Below are 8145 nucleotides of genomic sequence, written 5' to 3'. Positions count from 1 at the left end.
GGGCAAGATGTTGAGTAGGAATGTGAATGGTTAACTGGTAAGCATCACCCAGCAAGGCTTGCCAGTTGCAATTAACTGATGGGGCCTGGAACAGCTCCCCACCTGCTACAGGCAGGGAGCTGCTCTATCCCAGCAAGGTCCAATGTGGGAAGGGGGTGCTCTAGCCCAGGTAGAGCAGCCCCTGTATATAGCAAGCCTGGGCTGGTGCTCCTCACACAGGGGGGCTCCATCCTGGCTGGAATAGCCCCCACCTGCAGCAGGGAAGGAAGGTGCTCCAGCCTACCCTCTGCCCCACCCCCTTCATGTGGTTTCCCAGTTAAATGATTAAATGGGATTTTACATCCCTACAGCTGGGTAGGTTTGAGATGATGGACAGAAAGAATCCTGTGTCTCCAGAGCACTTGCAAAAACACTTGGCAGAGAAAGCTTAAATCTATTAACTGCAACAGCAAGTTGTGGCACTTGTACATCCTGACCATCGGACAAAGGACCACTGTGTGCACAGCTGTGCAAGAGGTAAGCTAAGATTTTGTTATTATTATTTTTAGTAAAAGTCACAGGCAGGTCATGGGCAACAACTAAAAATTCACATAAGTCCCTGACTTTTAATAAAAATAACTGACAAAATGGGAAAGGAGGAGGGTCTAGAACACACAGGTTGTAGGTGAACCCTGGTCTCAGGATGGTTAGCCCTTGGCCTGTCACTTCTGCCTGAGGCATTTTTCCTTCCACTGAAGTCCAGACACCTCACTCCTATGTGGAACCCTTCTTTCTCCCCCCACAGCACTCTTGAGTATGCAATATGACTTTCCTCCAGCAGTCCCAGAGTGCCTGGCATGTGGGTAGTGTGGCCCACAGATGAAGGATGTTAAAGACTAGTTGACTATCCAATAAGAATTTGCTTATCAGATAGTAATGTCAACTAGACAATTCCCCCCTTGCCGCCTATATGAAATAGAGGCAGCACTGGGTGGGGGGAAAAGGGGTACTTTAAAGTGGCACTGCTGCTCTGAAACCTGAAGGTGGCAGCTGCACAGCTGATCCTGGGATCACCTGTGTGGCAGGCTGCCCCTTTTAAAACACCACCTCTGCGGGGAATCAAAGGGGCAGCCCTGGAGTCCGGGGTCAGCTGGGGATTCCCAGCTGATCCTGGGATCCCTGTGGCATTTCCCCAGAACCTGGGATCAGCTGGAGAGTCCCCAGTTGACTGTGGGTTCCATGTGACACTTCCCTGGACTCCCCAGCTGATCCTGAGTCCTGGGGAAATGCCACAGGGAGCCTGGGGTCATCTGGGGAGTTCCCAGCTGACCCTGGGCTTCCCTCCTGCCCCTTTGAATCATGCAGAGGCAGTGTTTTAAAGAGCCAACAGGCCGCATAGCTGATCCCAAGATCAGCTGTGCAGCGGGCTGGCCCTTTAAAATACTGCCTCCGCACGATTCAAAGGGGCAGCTGCCATTGATCCCGGGGTCAGCTGGGACCTCCCCAGCTGACCCTGGGCTCCCTATGGCATTTCCCCAGGACCTGGGATCAGCTGGGGAGTCCAGGGAAGTGCCACATGGAACCCAGAGTCAACTGACTAGTCAATTAATCGCATTTTAGCATCCTTACCAGAGACCTTCTTCCCTCAACCCTGGAGTGCAAAGTGGTTATCACCCTCCCAGCACATATGGGTGGTGTGCCCTCCCAGCCCTTGAGTATTATGTGAGTGTTGCATAGCCCCCCAGCACCAGGCAGCCCTCATTAACCTCAGCCCTATCCTGGTACCTCCCCCACACAGCACAGTTCTGGGAAGCAGGAAGGGACCTGGGGGCAGAGCATGAGAGGGGCCAAAGGCCATACAAGGCTTTTTGGTGTAGCTCAGCCTTCTGCTGCCTTCAATAACTGCTACCTATGCCAATATCTGTGGTTGCTGGGGCTCCACGATTCCCTCCCATGGTGACTGCAAGTGTGGGGTCCTCTGGCAGCTGGCAACAGCTTAGAGATGTGGGGTACCCCACATATGGAAGAGGCTTGGAGCTGTAAGGGTCCTTCCACTACTCCTGATGGTGGCTTTCAGTTGTGGGGCATCCTGGATAGGGACCACAGCAGGTCCCCCCCTACCTGTCATCTTGGCTGGATTTTTAAAGGGAGCCCCTGCAACCTGTTGTGGCTAGGAGTTGCAGCGGACTTCACTGGCTGTCAGGTCCTGCCTTGGGGCTGAAGTAAAAATGTCCCAAAGATCTCTGGAAGTAATGGAAATACCAAACTTGAATTCAAATGGAATTCAGAATCTTTACTGGGATCTTCCTTCCCCTTGGATACTTTATCAGTTAATCTAATAATTCTGATTTTTCATAGATTAATGTTTTGGGTAGAGATGTTAGATATTGGGTAATACAATAGTTGACTAACTGCACGAATTCTTAGTGGTTAGTTGACTATTCTATGGTCCAATGTATCAGAGGCAGCAGTACATAGTGCTAGGTGGGAAATGGTCCACGAGGGGAGACAGTTAAAAACCAGCTCCCCTTGTAGACCAGCTGCTTGCTGCCCTGTGCTGCTGCCTCTGATATAGAGGCAGCAGCATGGGGTGATAGCAGCCCCTGTCCGTGATGGGTCCGAGCTCTGCACGGACAGAGGCTACTCCAGCCTCTGTCTTTAGGGAGATCAGACCTCTGTGAACTGGGGCTACTGCCAGGGACCAGCCTCTGTTGATGGCAGGCCCGAGCTCACCATGCATAGGAGCTGCTGCAGTGAAGCAGCATCCCACAGAACAGGCTTCCCATGGACAGACGTTGCTCTGCATCCCGTGAAGCAGTCACGGCCTGCCATGGTGAGTCAGGGCCTGCCAAGGGCACAGGCTGCTCTGCAGCAGCCTCCCCTGGTGCCCCCCCAAACACTCTAGCCTCTGTCCACAGGGAGCTCTGACCCCCTGTGGACAGGAGCTGTTGCCCCGAAACAGCATCTCGCAGAGCAGGCTTACTACAGAGGTTGCTTTGCATCCTACAGAACAGCCTCTGGCAGCAGCGAGCCAGAGTCCGCCATGGGCAGAGACTGCTTTGTGGCAGCCTCCTCTCTCCCCCATGTTGCTGCCTCTATGAGAGGCAGCAGCATGGTGGTGCGGGGGAGGGGGGCAGGCGGCACTGCAGACTTGCTACTGGGGGGCACCAGCTCCCTGCTTCTCCCCCCCTTGCTGTCTCTTATACCGAGGCAATGGGGGGGGGGGGGAATGCAAGTAGTAGACTAGATTAACTGATAATCCCTAGTTTTGGGGCCACTTCTTTTGTGCCAAAAAGCAAATACTTTCACAGTCCTACAATTAGGTGAATATGAAATCTGGGGAACCCAAACACTAGGGTCTTCATATGAGTGAAACCTTAATTAATCAAAAATGTTGTTGCTGTTTTTCTGAGTTTCTCTCACAGCACAAACTTGTATTATTCTGATGTTTGTGTCATTGGGCTATGATACAATGTGATCAAATATGTATATAACAACATTGCAGGAAAAATATTATTTCCCAAAGTGTTTCATAGGCTGCAAAAAGCAATTTCAGGGTCTGTGAACATCTACTATTTGCACAATTATTCTATACAAATGGTGAGGTCCTAGAAAAATCTTAGTATAGGTGGTAACGCTATAGCAAGGGATTAGCACAAATGGGTTGCCTACAAGACTAATAAAAAAAGAGAGAATGATTCTGTGGCACCTTAGAGACTAACCAATATATATATAGACTATATATAGAATCATGAGCTTTTGTGGGCAAAACCAAGAGATTTCTGGTTTCTGTTATTTCCACTCCAATTCATCTAATGAAGTGGGTTTGCCCACAAAAGCTCATGATTCTGTATATTTTGGTTGGTTTCTAAGGGTGCCATGAGACCAATAGTTTTTAAAGTTACAGACTAACCTGTCAACCCCTCAGAGATTTTAAAAGACTAAAAGATTGAAAATGTTGTCCTGAAAAACCTGAATAGACAACAGAAATAGTAATTTAAAACAGGAATAAAGTATTGTATTGGGGAAACGGGATCTGTATCACTTTATGTAGCAGGGTGCAATACAACAAATCAGATTGGTGAACCCTTATTCAAAGTCAAAAATTGTCAGGACCTCCTTCCACTTTTTACTCTGATAAATTTACTATCATGGATAACAATGATTCACCTATATTGTGTGTGTGTTTCAAGAGGTTGACTAGAGAATACTTGAGGAGGAAGTATAATGAAGTGCAGGAAGTGGAAGAAAAAGATATTCTTTGCATTAGATTTGCAATAAACAGTGCAATGCTTCATGTCCCACCCACCCTTAACTGCTTTTCATGACCTTCCTAGGGACTATTTCCACCATCAACTGAGAAACTGCAATATATCATGGCTTCTCAGCTTGGGGATGATGCAACAACTCTCTGCCTTTCCTCCCATTTTGCAATATGGGAAAGTGCCTGATAGGTCCTGGTTAGATGAGACTTCGCATGTCAGCAAGGGAAAGGCTGAAGAACACTGCAGTAGATGAAGTGTGCTGAAGTTAATAAATCTCTGCTTCAAGAGACTTACAACTAAGGACTCAACGAGTCTAACACAGAGAATCAGAACAGTTATCTGGGGAGGTGTTTAGATCATTAGAAGTTTAATGGAGAGGGCAGAGAGATTGACATAATTTAATATTAGACTGTTGCAAGTGTATGCAGTGAACTGTAAGGAGTCAAAGCCTCTAGAGGGGGCAAAAGAAACAAAAAGAGCAGTCAGAATCACGTGGAGATTAAAAAAGCATCAGGAGCTGAAGTCAGGGTTAAGAGTCTCATTAGATTTAATGAGGAGTAAGAAGCCTGAATAGAAATGAAGTAAGGCAAAGATGTAGTCTGAGGAGCAGAAAGATCTCGTTTAATTGTGCTTATCAAAACAATCCATTTCTTTTCAAAGTTCAGACTGACTGAAGCTGTTCAATTTTTATTTACTCCACACTCACATCAAGTTGGGATTCAATTCAAACACGCCGTTTTCCCAGAAGTCCACAGAGCTGTCATGAGTTGTGGCAACAAACCTGAAACACAGTAAATAGTTCATTGACTCACCCGCGTCGAGAGGGATCCTCCCTAAAGGAATTTACAGAACAACAATGGTCCTGTAGGAAGACTTCGCAAACACTCCTTAATTCCATAACCCGCAAGCAGGAGGCATTTGCATCAAGTAGTGAGACCTGGGGCAAGCCAAGGGCTGCCTTGGCCCGGCGAATCTTTTCAAGGGGGTAGAGAGGGGAGAGGCAGCTCTGTACGGCGGGTTCTTTCCAGTGAGTGTGGGGGGCTCTCCCGTGAGCGAGGGGGCTACGGGCAGGCAGCTGCGGAGGGAGGGACCCTCTCTTCAGAAAGAGGAGGGAAGGGGCGGGCAGGTTTGAGGACGGGGACTCTCCAGTGAGAGAAGGGGGAGCAGGCAGAGCTGGGGGGGCACTTCTGCGAGTGAAAGAGCTGGGGAGACTCTTGTGCGTTCCCCACAGCGCACAGGCCGGCGGGAAAGCCCTGAACCCCCTCGCCCCCCAGCCGAGCGCCGCGAAGCCCTGCCCCGCCTCTCCCAAGATGGCGGCGGCCCCTCCCCCGATCCCAAGGGCTGGGGCGGAGCCCCTGGAGCCAGTCCTCTCGCAGCTGCGGGGACGGTTATGTGCGAGCGCGGCGGGGCCGCTGTGGGACGGGGCTGGCGGTTGGCAGGAGCCCGAGCGGAGAGAGCTGCGCGCGCCGGGCTCTCCCAGGGTAAGCAGCGCGGCGGGTCTCGCGTCCCCCTCGCACTGGCGGGCTGGGCTGTGGCAGGAGCCAGGCGGGCGGCTGCCTCCGGGCAAACTTTCCCTGCGGGCTCTCCCTGCCTAGGCTCCTGCTCCGCGGCCATGTTGGGCTCCCGTGTGGCCCGGCCGGCGCGGGAGTTGCCCCTGTGGGGATGGGACGGGTGGGCGCCGTCCCGTCCTCGGAGCGGCATCCCCGCCGACAAACTTTGCCCGCGAGGGTCTCCTGCGCCCGGAGTCTCTCCAGGGCAGCGTGCCGGAGCCGTCCCCGTCCCCGTGAGGGGTCTTGGGCGCCACAGCGCTGGGCGTTCGTTGTAGGTGCTTAGAGCTCAGCCCGGGCGGCCGGTAACTCACCCTCAGCCCCGCTGCGGGCAGTGCCAGGGCGGGACTCCAGCCCTGCCTCCCCGTCACCTGGCCCGTGACCTGTAGGGGGCGTAGCACGGCTGAATGCCTCTCCGGGAGCTCCCTGCTCTCCTTGGGGGGAGTTGTACCCCGGCCCCCAGGGTTCAGCGTAGCGGGGATTGAGAGTTGGCTGCAGCGGGGAGGATAATCCCTCGTCGGCATCAGTTACGGGAGTGGATTGTGACTGGGGGGAAGCGAATGAGCGAGCGAGCGAGCGAGCTCCCTGTATTTATGGTCGTTCGAAAGGACTCTGGCGTTGTGGCAGCCGCGGGTGAACCTTTCACTCGCTTCAATGGGAAGAGGGTTGGGCCACAGTCTTCTATGAGTCTGCTTTGTTTCACGTCACCATAAATCACCCTAAATTCAAACTAAAACCCCCACATCTTGGATACTTCTGGGAAAATAAGTATTTGGGTGTAGGAGTTCGTTTGGGATTTGTGCACTGTATTTTGCAGTCTAGATTTATTTTTCTCTAAATAATTATTTCATTTGTGTAATCTTGTCGTTTTCCCCCTCCCCCAGGGTTGAGACAATAATGTAGGGATTGCATCTCATTTAAACTCTTCAAATACATATAATAACTCTTTTAAAAGAGAAATTTCTCAAGTATCGTATGTAAAATTTGTGATGCTTCTGGCAGTTTATCCCTATAAGCAAATGTATGTTCTATAGTTCAGTAAATGCCAGCTGCCAGAAGAGGGATTTCTTTGGATCTGTGTGTGTGTGTGTGTGTGTGTGTCTTAAAGATATTGAGAGGTGAGTAATTCGCTAATCATGTAGTTGATAGAATTGTGATCCACTACACAATTAGTTGATAAGGGAAGAAGGGCTCAGTCCCAGCTCATGCTGGGTTTGGGAGCTATCCCTGCTGCAGCTCTGCAGTTTAAATATAGTAAGAGCGGGGTGGGCAGGCAGCCCGGCTCCTACTACATTTAAACTGTACAGCCACAGTGGGTGTAGGTCCTGGACCCTTAGCGAGCTGGGCTGCCTTCTAGAGCAGCCTCTGCCCACAGTCAGCCCTGGCTGCCATGGACAGGGGCTGCTGATAGAGGTAGCAGCACATGGGGGTGGGGAGGCAGCAGTATGGAGATGGTGCTCAGGGGAAGCAGCTTTTATAAGTCAGCTCTCCCCCAGCGCAGGCTTCAGCTTTCCTCCCTGCCTCCTTGCTGCCTCTGATACAGAGGCAGTGGGGGGGGGGGGGGGGGAAGGGGAGAAGAGGGGATAGGAGATACCTAGGCTTAGTTGGTAGTTGACTAATCAACTACTCTTTTACATCCCTAGAGGCGACACAGCTGTACTGATGCAAAATAATAAGTGTATGTAACTTGCCTGTCAGCATAATTTAACTAGTCCCAATGAATGGTAGAATGTCTTCTACTGATGCAATAACATTGCTCAGAGGTGTGAAAAAAGCTTTACTAACAAAAATGTTAGTGCCAAAATAGACTTAGACAAGTTAGATGTCTTTAAGTCACCAGGGACTGATGAAATACATCCTAGACAGAAATGGTACAGTACGATGTACCAGTAGTTAAGTGACTGCTGGAATGGGCTGGTATGCCGACAATGTTAAATTGCTGCTGCAGTAGCAGCACTTCAAGGACCTTACTGTCAGGGCTGCCAGTGGGAAGATGAAAAAGGGCAGCTGCCTTCAGGCCTGGCAATTGAAAAGTGCCTGGGACTCCTGCTGCTGCCATGGTGGCCAGGGTCCTGGGCATAGGTTTGGAACCCCTGAGGAAAAATTAGTCCGTGCAGAGCACCCAGTTCCCCTCCTGCCATTTCATGCATTGGTGGCCCTGCACTTACATCTCTTTCCCATCCCTCCCAGGGTTTCTGGAGGTTAGTGAAGAGCTGATTAGCCCCTCTGGCAGAGAGGGGGAGGAGATGGGGCGGAGACTTGAGGAAAGAGGTGGAGTGGAGGCAGAGCCTGGAGTTCAAGCCACCCCCAAGCAAAATGACGAGTCAGCGCTTAAGGCCCCAGACAGCATGGGC

General features: G+C 51.1%; 1 protein-coding gene across 7 annotated transcripts in view; it reads left to right on the top strand.

Moving 5' to 3' along the window:
- The first annotated feature begins 369 nt into the window (after positions 1 to 369).
- Positions 370 to 8145, top strand: part of PLEKHF2 (pleckstrin homology and FYVE domain containing 2) — an 85184-nt gene continuing 77408 nt past the window's right edge. For 3 of the 7 annotated variants that reach the window (XM_014577230.3, XM_025188417.2, XM_014577231.3), the window contains exon 1: positions 5432 to 5725. The gene's annotated coding sequence lies outside the window, so the exon portion shown is untranslated. Of the gene's footprint in view, positions 517 to 5019; positions 5726 to 8145 lie in introns of those variants that run through there. The other 4 variants (XR_012901310.1, XR_012901309.1, XM_075920348.1 and 1 more) reach the window with 3 other exon arrangements.

The sequence above is a fragment of the Pelodiscus sinensis genome, chromosome 2 (genome assembly GCF_049634645.1).
Source record: "Pelodiscus sinensis isolate JC-2024 chromosome 2, ASM4963464v1, whole genome shotgun sequence".
Taxonomy (NCBI): Eukaryota; Metazoa; Chordata; order Testudines; family Trionychidae; genus Pelodiscus; species Pelodiscus sinensis.
This window is presented reverse-complemented; position numbering and strand designations above follow the sequence as displayed.